Below are 12751 nucleotides of genomic sequence, written 5' to 3'. Positions count from 1 at the left end.
TGGCTTCTCCCCTTGCTGTTAAGACGGCCGCAATTCGTTAAGGGATACTGGCTACGCACGGTGTTATCTTCGTCTTAAGATTTTGGTCATTATACCAAAAATCTTCGATGTTTTCCTTCAGCTGTTGTATTGTGGTATTATTCCGCTGGTATACTGCCGATTTGAGGTATGCCCCACAATTTTCGATGGGGTTAAGGTAACAGCCTCAAACCATAACACTGGGGAGGTGTTTGACCCTTGGAAGCACACAATCTTCTGAATATCGTTCTCCGGCTCTTCTGCGAACAAAGTTTGCTGTTTTTGTGACCGCTTCCAATCGGCATTCATCGCTGAAGATGTTCTGTAAGAAGAAAAACACAACCACAAAAAAGGGTGAATATTCACATCTTCTTACTACTGCTATTTGACAAAGGAAAAACGTGTCTTTTTTAACTTATTTTTTTCCAATATTCCGCGTCGAATTCTCTGTGAAGTTGTGCCCAAAGTTTCCGCCGATTTGGTGTCAGTTTTGGGTTTTTTGCTGGTCGTCTGCAAAAAAGTCCATTTTAGTATAAGCTTCGTCGTAACGTTCTTTCCAAAATATTTACTCCAGATTCCTGAACCTCTCTTAAAATCATCCGACTTGCAGCATTTCTGTTCCAGAGAACTCTTTGGACGATTTTGTGATCCTGCCTGGTTGAGGTGATGCGTTCTTGGTGACAATTTTGGCGATTGTTTGAAGTTACCGCTAAAACGTTGTTGGTATTTTTCCACTTTTTGGCAACATTTACCACATACGCCTTGGATATTCCAAGGGTTCTTGCTATGTTTGCATAGCTCAGGTTCTTGGCTTTCAAAAGAACTGCAATTTGTTGCTTTTGTCCCTATGTCAAATCCGACTTTCGGCTCATTTTCTAAAAAAAACTGGTTAAATGAAAAAAAGGATAATCAAGGTGATAAATTCAAAAGATATATATATATTTTGTACTTACTGTTGTTATATTTTAGATATATGAATATTCACTATTCAATTCTTTCACTTTTCAGACGATCTCAATTAGTTTTTTATGCTCCTCACACAAGATCGAATTAATTCGCACTGGCATTTGCACACATAACTTTTCACTTATAAGCAAAAAAACTGATCCTTTTCTAATCGTCGCAGGCCAATTGACCGGAAATTCTTAAAAACATCTAAGAACAGGTTAAAAACCCCTTAATACCCTTTTTCATTTGGAAAAGCCCAAATAAGATTTAAAATTTTACCTGATATTTGAAGTTTTCAGAAAAAATGCCATCGGTCATAATTCAGTGGCCAGGTACTATAAGCAAAGGATGAATTGACAGATTAAAATGAAACTTCACATACGTTCACATGAAGGCATAGGTGATTTCACAAACACAAAATTCAAGAAGATTTTTAATCAGAAAGAGTGCAATTATGGTCGGAACTAGAACAAATCGAAAAAATTAAAAATTGACAAAATGGCGTGCTTTTGAAAAAAAGTTCATAAAACCGGATCTTTTCTCACTAGTTTTTTAGTGTAAGAAATAGGAAATTATTTAAATAAAATTATGATTCTAGTTCCGACGATAGCCAAGCATGTTATGAACAGCATAATAAAATTTCAAGTGATACTCGTACGGTTAAATATTTTTTTCCTTCATCCTCGCCGTGTCGAAAAAAGTCATCTCGTGGTAAATGTGTTTAAAGTTTGAGGTACAGAGGCGCGCGGACCGCTTTCTAACTAGTTAATGGGCTGTGGAAGCTATAATATTGGGAGTTTCCGCATGAAAATTTCACAGTATTTTCATAAGATACTATACTTTTGAAATATCGAAAAAAAAAATTAAAAATCGATTTTTAGAAATTTCTAGTCTACCGGGTCCCCTTAAGGGGTTATATACCTTGTGTAGGACTAAAAAATCGAAAATTTTTTTATGGCATATTCTAAAAGTACATTATCTTAAAAATATAAATTCAAAAAACCATAGAGATCGGAGCACTAGAACGCAAGTTACAGACCGTGGAAGCGCACGACCTTATCCATAAATGAACGCAAAACTTTAGACGTGATTATCCCGAAGTCGTGTTTTTTGAAAACTACCGTCGCGGTGATCATTATTTATCAAAAACTATTTGACCGATTTGCATAAACTTGCTTATTAATTATTCGAAGTTACAATCTCGTGAATCTGAACGGTTCACTATTTATAAATATTTACCCTCAAAAATCGTTTTTTGGTGCAAAGCGGTTTTCATATCTAGAAAAACATTTTTCTACAATAATCATTTAATTTTTTTGATTTCAGTTGAGCTGCTCATGCGCTACCGTGATCACCACAGGCCTCTTCTACAGAAGGGCGTTTCGGGGGAGGGGCGATATCAACAATAACATAAATAATAACATTTTTTAAAGTAAAAACACCAAAATGTATTCTTCGAGAGTTACCCTTCAGTATGATATATGCCTCATTTGAATAAAAGTTCTAAATCATATTTAAAAAAAATTATGACAATCGTCCATTTTTTTGGGTCACAAGGTATATAACTCCTTAACAAAAAATAACACAAATTAAATTTGGGTTATTGCAACGTTCTCTCTTTTCGAATCGCAAAACTTATTGAACGTCCTCTCTTAAACTTATTGAACAACCTAGTACAATAGATCATTTATAAAGGTCCGGAATTTCGGAACGCGAACTTGACGAAAAAATTAAAACTATTTCTTGCATTCATTTGATTTACCCATAAGTTTAAGGGGTTAGGCGTAGTCAGAATTTTCAAAAAGTAGGATTTTTTTGTTTGCATTTTCTTAAAGTATAATATCTTAGAAAAGTTGCGTGAAAATTTGAAGTGAATTCGACAAATACTTTTCGAGTTATTCAACAATTGACAAAGGGCACTCGGGCGCTCCGGAGTAGATGGCAAAACTTTAAACGCATTTTTCTCAAAACTATATTTTTTGAATTGGCGATCACTGCAACTTAAAAGCCCCTTGGTAGATTTCAATAAAATTTATACCACACTAACAGCGATAACTTTTACAATTATTAATTTTTTTGAAATTTTGCCAGAATCAAGTCGAAACATGACGTATTAATACTATGTTTTTATTTTTGTAAAATAAAGCAATTGAATAGCAAAAAAAAAAAAATTATTGAAAATCATAATTTTTTCGGGCCTCTGACTACCCCTAACCTCTTAACATAAAAAGCTTTTAAACGAAGTTATTTATAAAAATAAGTCAAACAGAAAAGTCTTTTGGTGGACACACTCGTTGGGAGGATGTATAAAATATTAGAAAATGTGTATATGGGGGAGAGACCCACACACGTTTTTGCACACTTGAGCGGATTTGTTTTTTATGCTCTACATTATCGTGGCATTATCAGATATACCAACCATTTTTTACCCCAAAAAGATAGCTCGAAACACACACCCACATTAAGGGTCTGACTCACTTCTGAATTGTCCGCATGACACATCTTTCAAACGATATTTCTCTGTTGATTGTAGATAAGAATAATTATGCATAAAAAATACATTTTTCCTAAGCGTTGCCACTTGTGCAATTACCTTTACTTCTGTCCTACTCTCTCAACTCTAATATTAAAATTTCCTTAATTTTAAGTTTTTTGAAACTGAATTTTATTTAAATAATATTTTGCAATTTTCTTTATTAAACCATGAAAACTTTGTCTTATTTGGATATAAGTAAATAAATATATAAATAAAATAAATGAAAAAAAAAAACATTTACTTTTTTGGTGTAAATTAGTTAAGCTACGCAAAGTAGATTTTGGCTACAGAAACAATTTCGCTAACTTTGTATTCCATATGTAGTCATAAGCATAGCGATTATCCGCATGCAACCTCCGTCCACTGCCCCGTAATTTCGCATTGTTGCCTTAACAAATGTTACATGTTCATCACGGATGTGCGTGAGAAGATTCACACACGGCCCATTTCGGCTCACTTGGCGCATATGATGCGCCATATGGTCAATTGTCGTGCCGAGGCGGAGCTGCTTATAGCACTTGGGAGAAGGGCGCCTGAGGCAAATTTATACGCTGGTCGAGCTTTAAAATCGCAGTGTAGGACAGTAACATTGTTGTTTTTGCACAGCAGGTTTTTGCGCATTTTCCGATTTCTTTGTTGACACACACGTGTGCCTAACATATTGGATTTGTTTTTTTTTTTCATTTTTCTTAGTGTTGTTACCAACACCCGCGCCTAGTTTCGAGCTCTGTTGGTTGCGTCGCAGTCTGAATGAATTCACAATAAGGTAAAGTAATTCGCTGTGCCAAAGAGAAATTGCTTAAATTGTATTGCTCACATGTGTATGTATGTATATGTAGACATGTATGCTCATATATGAAGGTATGGGCAAATACTCCTCCTCCGAAATAGTTGCCAATGGCATAGGCAATATCACTTTAAGTGCAGTATTGCTCAGCTTCGTTGCGGCACTTTTAATATAGATTTTCGTACAAAAAATAAATTCTCTATTGGATTTATTGCTGTTTACAGTGTAAAATATTGTATTTTTTTATAACTTTCCATGCGTTGTGCCTGCACAGCGGCAACACCTCTTTAAATAGCGAAAAAGCCGCAAACAGCATTTCAGGCTTGTGGAGTAAACTGAAATTTTTCAGGTACCAAAAAAAAAAATCAGCAGACAACAAAAATCATTCTGAAGCTAACCAGCACCATTTGAAGTGAGAGCTCAGCTGGGTACTCAAGCCAAGCAACAACCTGTTGCCGCAAAAACTTTTGGTTTACTCTTCGTTTTTTTTTTATTATTTCTACATTGAAAAATTCAAAAGATTTCTAATTCTTCTACGCTTCCCGCGTAAACATTTTCGCGCTGTGTGCTGCCACAAGTTGGGTGTTGCATCGTTGCTTATTAGCAAAAGGGGCGAGTGTACGCTGCCATCCGACAAGAGTTGGCTGAACTGCGCTGCGCCAGCTAAAATCCTAAAGTTTATTTGCTTGTTAAATTTGGCCGTTAGTGCGGCGTTCGTCCGTCCATCCGTCCAACCGTCCGTCCGACCACTTGCAGCTCTTTTATTCATTCAATTTGTCAGTTGGCGCAACAGAAATTCGCTCGCAGCTTTGGTGTCTTTAGCTGAAGTGATGTGCGCCAAAGTCAAAAGGTTATCGCTTGTTGGAACAGTTGTTGCACTGCTGTGTTTAGCCAACAGGCCGCGCAGTCGTAGTGAGGCACATCGCGGCACGTCATCTTGCGTTGGTGCAAGTGTATGTACAAGTGTGCTCGTGTGCAGCGTAGTATAAGTAGATCCGTTGCTTGTTGCATGCAATAAAATTATTAGTGGCAATATTTGTGAAATATTTGTTTTCTAATCTGTAAACACCAATCATATTAGCAATTTGAATATGACAGCGTTGCAGCAGACACACACACACAAACAACCAAGAAACGTTACCGGACATGCAGAAAGTTCAACAGATATTAAGGCTATATGTGTGCCATATCATTCAGAAATATCGGGTGTTTTTTTAAGAACTTGGGTATTCAAAGTAATAATATAAAACAGAAATAAAGGGTTTTCCAATAACAGGTGTTATTTTGAAGAACCCACTATTTCGGTAGTTGTCACTTTTGAAGCTGTCATTTTTTGATATTTGACAAGTAGAAAATACGCCATTAATAAAAATGGAACGAAAAGAAAGAAATGAAAAGACGGTTCGTAAAAGTCGAACATTTTTGAGTCATCGTGAAGCACCTCAACTCTTTGCTGAAGCTGGATCAACAGTTACGGTAAACGGATTGCGCTATCGAGAGATGATTAACGATTTTTTACGGTCGGAATTGGATGGTATTGATCTGAACAACGTTTATTTTCAACAAGACGGCGCTACGTGTCACACAAGCAACGAAACCATTGATCTTTTACGGGAATAACACCTCTATTGGAAAACCCTTTATTTTTGGCATGATTTTTTTTTGTTATAAACTGGTAGATTATCTACATGACATTTACTTTTTGAATGAGATATCCGGTGCATGGTCCACTCGATGAGTCCAGTCTTTGACTACTTTTCCAATAAAATTAGCCACATGGTGTCAATGGTGGTTTGAATATTGCAATAATTCGATTATTAAGTGCGCTGTTGGAAACAAACGTGTCGTTGGAAACAAATGTTTAGCTGATTAGGTTTTGGAAAAAAAATTACTCCGCGTAGCTCGATAGCGCTCGCTACTCACTGCAACGGCAGCCCCTTCTTCATATCGAAATATTATAAATAAGGACCGATGATGCCGCCAGTGCTCTATGAACTTCGGGCACAGATTTATTTTGTTTTAATTAAATTTCCACAATTTGAAGACGTTAAACGATTCATGATGACTTGCCAAACCTTACTGAACAAAAATGTCAACACAATTTGCCGTTCTAATCGATAGTTCTCATGCAGCTTTAAAAAACACCCTATACATATGGATGTAAACTTACAATGGGCTCATATGAATGTATTTACGAGGGGAGATCAAAAAGTTTGCGTACTGAAGAGAAGACTAAAATTTTCTTTGATGCCTTCGACAGGTTCTTATTCAAGCTTAGGACACTTTTCAAATCTTCGCTAAAGGTTGCTAAACAGGAAATTTAATCCATGCCTTCAAAATAGGCAGATTTAGGGAACTCTGCTTTAGCTTTACTAGTAAATTTTTTTCTCAAAGCTCTTTTTTCTCATATTTTCGAAGCAAAACATAACGCTGTGTAACACAAAAAAAACTTTTGTTTGAATATAGAAAAAAAGCTGCATACTCTGAATTTTGCACTGAATCTCAAATCTGGCCTTATGATCCAAAAGCCATTTTTCATAAGTTGAAGCCTATTAGGCTATTTTAAAAGTGGCGCCTTGATGTCAGTAGTGAATAATTGCTGGGCTGTCCTTTTTATGGGTAATTTTTTTTTTTCAAGTAGACATTTTTGACACTACACCATAGAACGGATTAAAATTATTGAAACTTATTATGAAAAGGGTCAATCTTCAATACCAACATATCGGAAAATTCGTTATTTCTTTTTTTTTTTTTGGTGGAAATAATCATCTGATTAACCGACAAATCAAAGCTGGTTGAAAAAATTTGAAGAAACTGGTTCTGTCGACGATGGAAAAAGGGACTGGTAGTCCATAAACTGGACCTCCAACTTCGATATCTCGACGTTCTCAATAATAGGCATTCGGCGCGTTTCATCTGCAGGCATGCTCATGGTGGACGGACATTTAAATGATGCTACAAGGTGAAGTTCAAAATAAACAAGACTGAGCTAAAATAGAATCGACAGGAGCTTCGTTCTGATAACTTCGAGTTTATTTATTCACAATAGTCTCCTTTGGCCGCGATACATTGTTTTGCGCGATCTAAAAGCTTCTCGAAAAGGTGTTTCAGGTTATTGACCGAAATGTCCTTCAGGGCGTCCGTACAAGACTGTTGGATGGCCTCTACGGACACATGGTCCATTGCCCAATACAATTTACCGAATAGGTAGAAGCCACAGGGAGCCATATCAGGCGAATACGGTGGGTGATTGAAGGGTAAAATGTAATTTTCAATCACAAGAGCGGATCGATGAGATGGCGCATTGCCATGCAATTAGCGCCAGCTTTCTCCTTCGCGGTATTCAAGGCGAATTCGATGAATGTGATGCAACAAACGCTTCAAAACGCCAAGATGGAAAATTGCATTGATGGTTTGGCGCATTGGCATGAGCTCCTTGTGGACAATTCCCTTGGGATCGTAAAGCAAATGAGCATCGACTTGATTTTGGACTAGTCCAAACGCGATTTTTTGGGTGGTGGCTCGTCTGGGGTCTTCCATTCGGCACTCAGACGCTTTGGTTCGACACTCAGACGCTCAGGTTCTTGTTGGAAACACCACGCTTCATCACCAGCTACAATGTTGTAAAGGAGGTTCCAGTCTTTTCTCGCCTCTTTAATGAGGTCTTTCGAATATTGAATTCTGAGCAATTTTTGTACCTTAGTTAACTTATGCGGAATGAAACGTGCGCAGAACTCTCATAAGCCCAAATGATCAGGTTAAATGTGACAAATCGATGCTTTGGAGGTATTCAACTCCGATTCCATGAATTGCAATGATGATTTTGGTTCATTTTTTGATAAATTTACAAGCAATTTCGATGGAGTTTTCGGTGATAACTGATTTTGTGCGGCCCGTATGTTCATTGTCATTTATGTCCTCCGAACCATCTCTGAAACGTGTAAACCACTCATAAATTCTGGCACGAGGTAGACAATCATCACCATAAACTTCTTTCATCAATTTAAATGTATCGCTAAACGTTTTACCGATTTTAAAACTGAATTTGATATTAGCTTCATGTTCGAAACTCATTTTTGTACCGATGATACAAACATACTGACACTTTACACGCAATAACTTCGCTGCCACTGAACCGAATGTCACCAAGCTTTCACTGAAAGTCAGCTGGGGATGTAACTTCCAAAGCACTAACTCATTAAAGAGATGACGTCATCAAAAACATTTTTATGACGCTAGCCTCGTTTATTTTGGACTTTAGCTTGTATTTTACAAATATAATTGTTAAGATCCACATTTTGAATAAAATAGTGGAACCTGAAGTATTTACATGGTTTATTTTAAATCAACATCTGCGTGCGTCGTTTGAAAGTCCTTTTACTTATCCGCAAAATATTTACTTATGCCAAAAAAAGTTTAGTATGCAAAGTAATTTTGTTATGCGAAACAAAATATTGAGCTGTTCTCAATGGACGGAAAGTATTAATATAATATTGTATAATATCTTAAGGTATGTCAGAGCAAGAAGATAAACATAAGAACAATTTAAATGTTTGTAATTTTTTAAGCTACTATTTTGTCTACCAGTGAATATTTAAAATTACAGTAGGTTCTGTTTTTATGCGGTAGATACGTTCCGCAAGAAACAGCATAAAAAAAGCTACTAGTTCTATAGTAAAACTATAGATACGTTTTAAAAGTGCTAAAACCGCATAAATCTGAAATAATGTAATAAAATCGCATAAAAAAGGGCACTAGTCCCATATTATAACTATAGATACGTTCCACAGACCGCATGAATCTGAAATAATTAAATAAAATCGCATAAACAAAATATTGTATTTTTGAAAATTATATCTTTATTTAAGAAACGTCAGAATCGAAAAATAAATTTAAGTCAGAAATAGAATCAGACAATACCCACATGTTGCGCGTTCGTTTAGGATTTGGCGTAAAATCACTTTCGTCACTTGAGGAAATGTACTCGTCTGATCTAGATAGTTATGCAGGCGGTTCCATACTTGTAGGGTTAGCATTTCTGATGTAATCTGTGATGAGTATTTGCTTAGCTGGTTTAGAATCTTGTTTATATGTACAATTCCCGATAGGTCGACATGCATTTTGTAATTTAAAAAAAAAAAACGCACTATTTCAAAACCGCATAAAAAAAGCCGCATAAAAACAGAACCTACTGTATATGAAAATGAACTATCATACTTTCTGTTTAGTTTTCAATAAACTATAAATCTATATTTTACACTTTTATTTCAACATAGAAAAAATTCTCATAAAGAAAAAATGGAAAATACTGGAATTTGGTGAAGTTTTTCATGAATAAATAACATAAAAATAAAATGATAGGAATGTGTATGCCTCAATTTAAGTGTTTCAGCTCTAAGGACAGATTTTTTCCTTTCATTTCATTTCTTTATTAAGTCTGCGATTACAAAAATCTGGCAGACTAGATGCACAGACAGTTCTGAAAGTCCAGTTTCTTAATGACCAAGGCCAGTACTAACTTCACAGCTGTTAAATTTCGCCAGCAACATGCATCTGGCTTCCCATGAAATGTTGCCAGCAACATTGATTTTCAAGTGAGAACGTCAAATTTATGAGTATCGCCCCAGAAGCCATTGGCAAATTTTGGTAAGAAAAGTGTTTTTAAAAACTGAACACGCATACATACAAATATATTGATACAAAAAAATATAAAGAATATTTACTTAGACTCTTTGCGAAGACGTTTCGCTTAAAAATGCCTTGTCTTCGGAGTATTCGATCTCAGGCACTTTACTCGCCACCAAACTGTCAGTTTTCGCTTTTAAATACTATAGGTGTGAAAAAATGTGGCTGAATCGATTTGACTGAGTACTTATATTCCGCCAACTTTTTGATCTCCCCACGTAGTTATAACTATTAACCCTTTAACTGTTTAATTTTGTTTCGAACAACTTTTTCTGCCTACTTAATTACTTATAGCGATGACGAGTATACTCGACATAAACTGAGTAAAATGTTTCTGCCGATAAAGCTCGGTTTTACTCTACGAGCAGAAAGTACCGGGAATGTTTAAATAAAACAAAACAGAGTTAAATTTCAGGCAAATTTATTTTATCTCCTTCAAAATATGACACGTCTGAAGCATCACACATGTGCCAACGTTTAACCCAGTCCTCCATGCACCTCTGGTAGGCCGACGAAGGGATGTCCCTCAACTTCTTCGTCGCATTCTCTTTGATCTCCTCTATCGACTGAATTCTCCTTCCACGAAGTGGTAACTTCAACTTGGGAAACAAAAAGAAGTCGCACGGGGCCATATCAGGTGAATACGGTGCTTGCACTATGGTATTTACCTGGTGTTTGGTCAAATATGCCAGCACAATTTGGGCTCTTTATTTGCCCTTTTTCAGTGGGAGTTAGTGGGAAAAGTTACTGTTTATTCGTTGAATAATAATACGAATGCGATTTTTTTTATCTTCACGATGCGTATCCGAACAATTTTCGCTTTGATCTGACAAGTATACTCGACATAAACAGTTAAAGGGTTAATAGAGACCGATTAGGCAATGTATCTTACATAGAAGTACACACACCACAACATGCATTGCTAATTTATATGAACATTTACATATACACTCATATGAAAAGTTGAGCTTTTGGCAACGAACTCTAACTTAAATCTACAAACGCATAAGTACACATACCCGTAAATATATTTGCATATATATAATATTTTATGCATTCACATATGAATGCGTTTATGCATATCCTCGGCAATTTTCATTGGCTTCCAAATGTGTTTTGCTTGCATTGCAATATTTTATACCCTCACACTCTTCAAAGATAGACGGGGCGTAAATTATTATCTATTCAATTGACTCCATTTAAAGATTTCCATTTTTGACCTGCCGAAGGCATTTGCGTTTGTAGTTGTGGCGGTGATGCGGCTGCTTTCATTCATGAGATAGCGTTGCTTGTGGCTTATGAAAATTTTGGTAGTCCAACTCATGGTACATAGAAATGTATATTTTTTTATTTATATTTTAGCGGCGGCAAATGCGTTACTATAATGGGTGCCTCATTTGGACTACTTAATGTGAAAAAAAAATAAAAATAAAAAATTGGGAAAGCTCTTCTAATGTTATTGAACAAAAGAGTCTAGGCATGAAGTTTGCGGATTTTACAGAACAGGGATACTTAGCTATTCACGTGGCGACGAAGCTTTTGCTCAGCCTATCAAAAGGTTGTTGGAATAATTGGTTATAGAGCACTGGAAATTTCTTGACAGAGGAATGTTTTAACCTTGCATTGCCGTGCCCTGACAACAAGAGGAGGTACTCATAGGGTACGGAGAGCAGCGCGAGTGTGTTTAATATACATTAAAAAATCACTAAAGCCATATTGAGGCCATAGAGAGGGTGCGATAAAGTTGGAATGTAATTGTTTGCCAAAATTCTTTCACTATGAGCAAGAAAAGGGCCAGTGCATTGTAGTAATTGAAAGATTCTGCAGTTTGCGAGCTTTGCGTCCGATAAATGCCTACACTTAGTAGCTAAAATACACTAGCAGAGAAAAGTCCAGTCGCTGCATGTCTGCCAGAAACATATGCACGACGAATGCTGCCACTGATATCTATAAAAACGATCAAAATTGTCTTTAGTTGCGCTGTTGACATACTCACTTTTATTGGCCGTTCCGCACCCTTTGAATCCATCTACTGCTGACTTTGTTTATGGGTATCAGGATCATATCAAGCACTTTGATCTAATTTTAGAGACTAGTGTGAGAAGAGTCCTGATAGAAAAAAGATTCCTGCTCTTGTCAGTGAGATAAAAGTGAAGCATAAATCGCCGGTTTCCACGATGGGTAGACATGCCGCTGAGTGGGAGCATGGTAGGAAGGTAGGTTAGATGGCAAGAGTACCACGGGTACACTACAAGTAGCACTAGATTGCCGTTTTGATACCCTAATGTAGACCACTACCTGCGAAAAATTGTAAAACTTCTTCTTTTTCTTAATTGGCGCGATAACCGCTTACGCGATTTTGGGCGAGTTTAAGTCAAGCTAAGTCCTTCACCATCTGATTTTTCCAACGCTGAGGAGGTCTTCCTCTTCCTCTGCTACCACCAACTGGTGCCGCATCGAATACTTTCAGAGCCGGAGCGTTTGTATCCATTCGGACGACTTTAAAGAAGCCGCACGACAGCGAGTCACCCTGTCTGAAACCTCTTTGGTATCAAACGGCTCGGAAAGATCCTTCCCAATTCTGAATGCGCTGCTCGTATTGATCTTGCATAGCCGTATTAGTTTTGCATTGATACCAAATTCAGAGATCGCGGCATTTAGTCAACTCCTTTTCGTACTATCGGAAACAGCTTTAAAACCGACGAAAAGATGGTGTGTGTCGATTCTCCTTTCATGGGTTTTTCCAAGATTTGGCGTATTGTGAATATTTGGTCGAT

This window comes from Anastrepha ludens, chromosome 2, assembly GCF_028408465.1.
Source record: "Anastrepha ludens isolate Willacy chromosome 2, idAnaLude1.1, whole genome shotgun sequence".
Taxonomy (NCBI): Eukaryota; Metazoa; Arthropoda; class Insecta; order Diptera; family Tephritidae; genus Anastrepha; species Anastrepha ludens.
Note: the sequence above shows the minus strand (reverse complement) of the source record.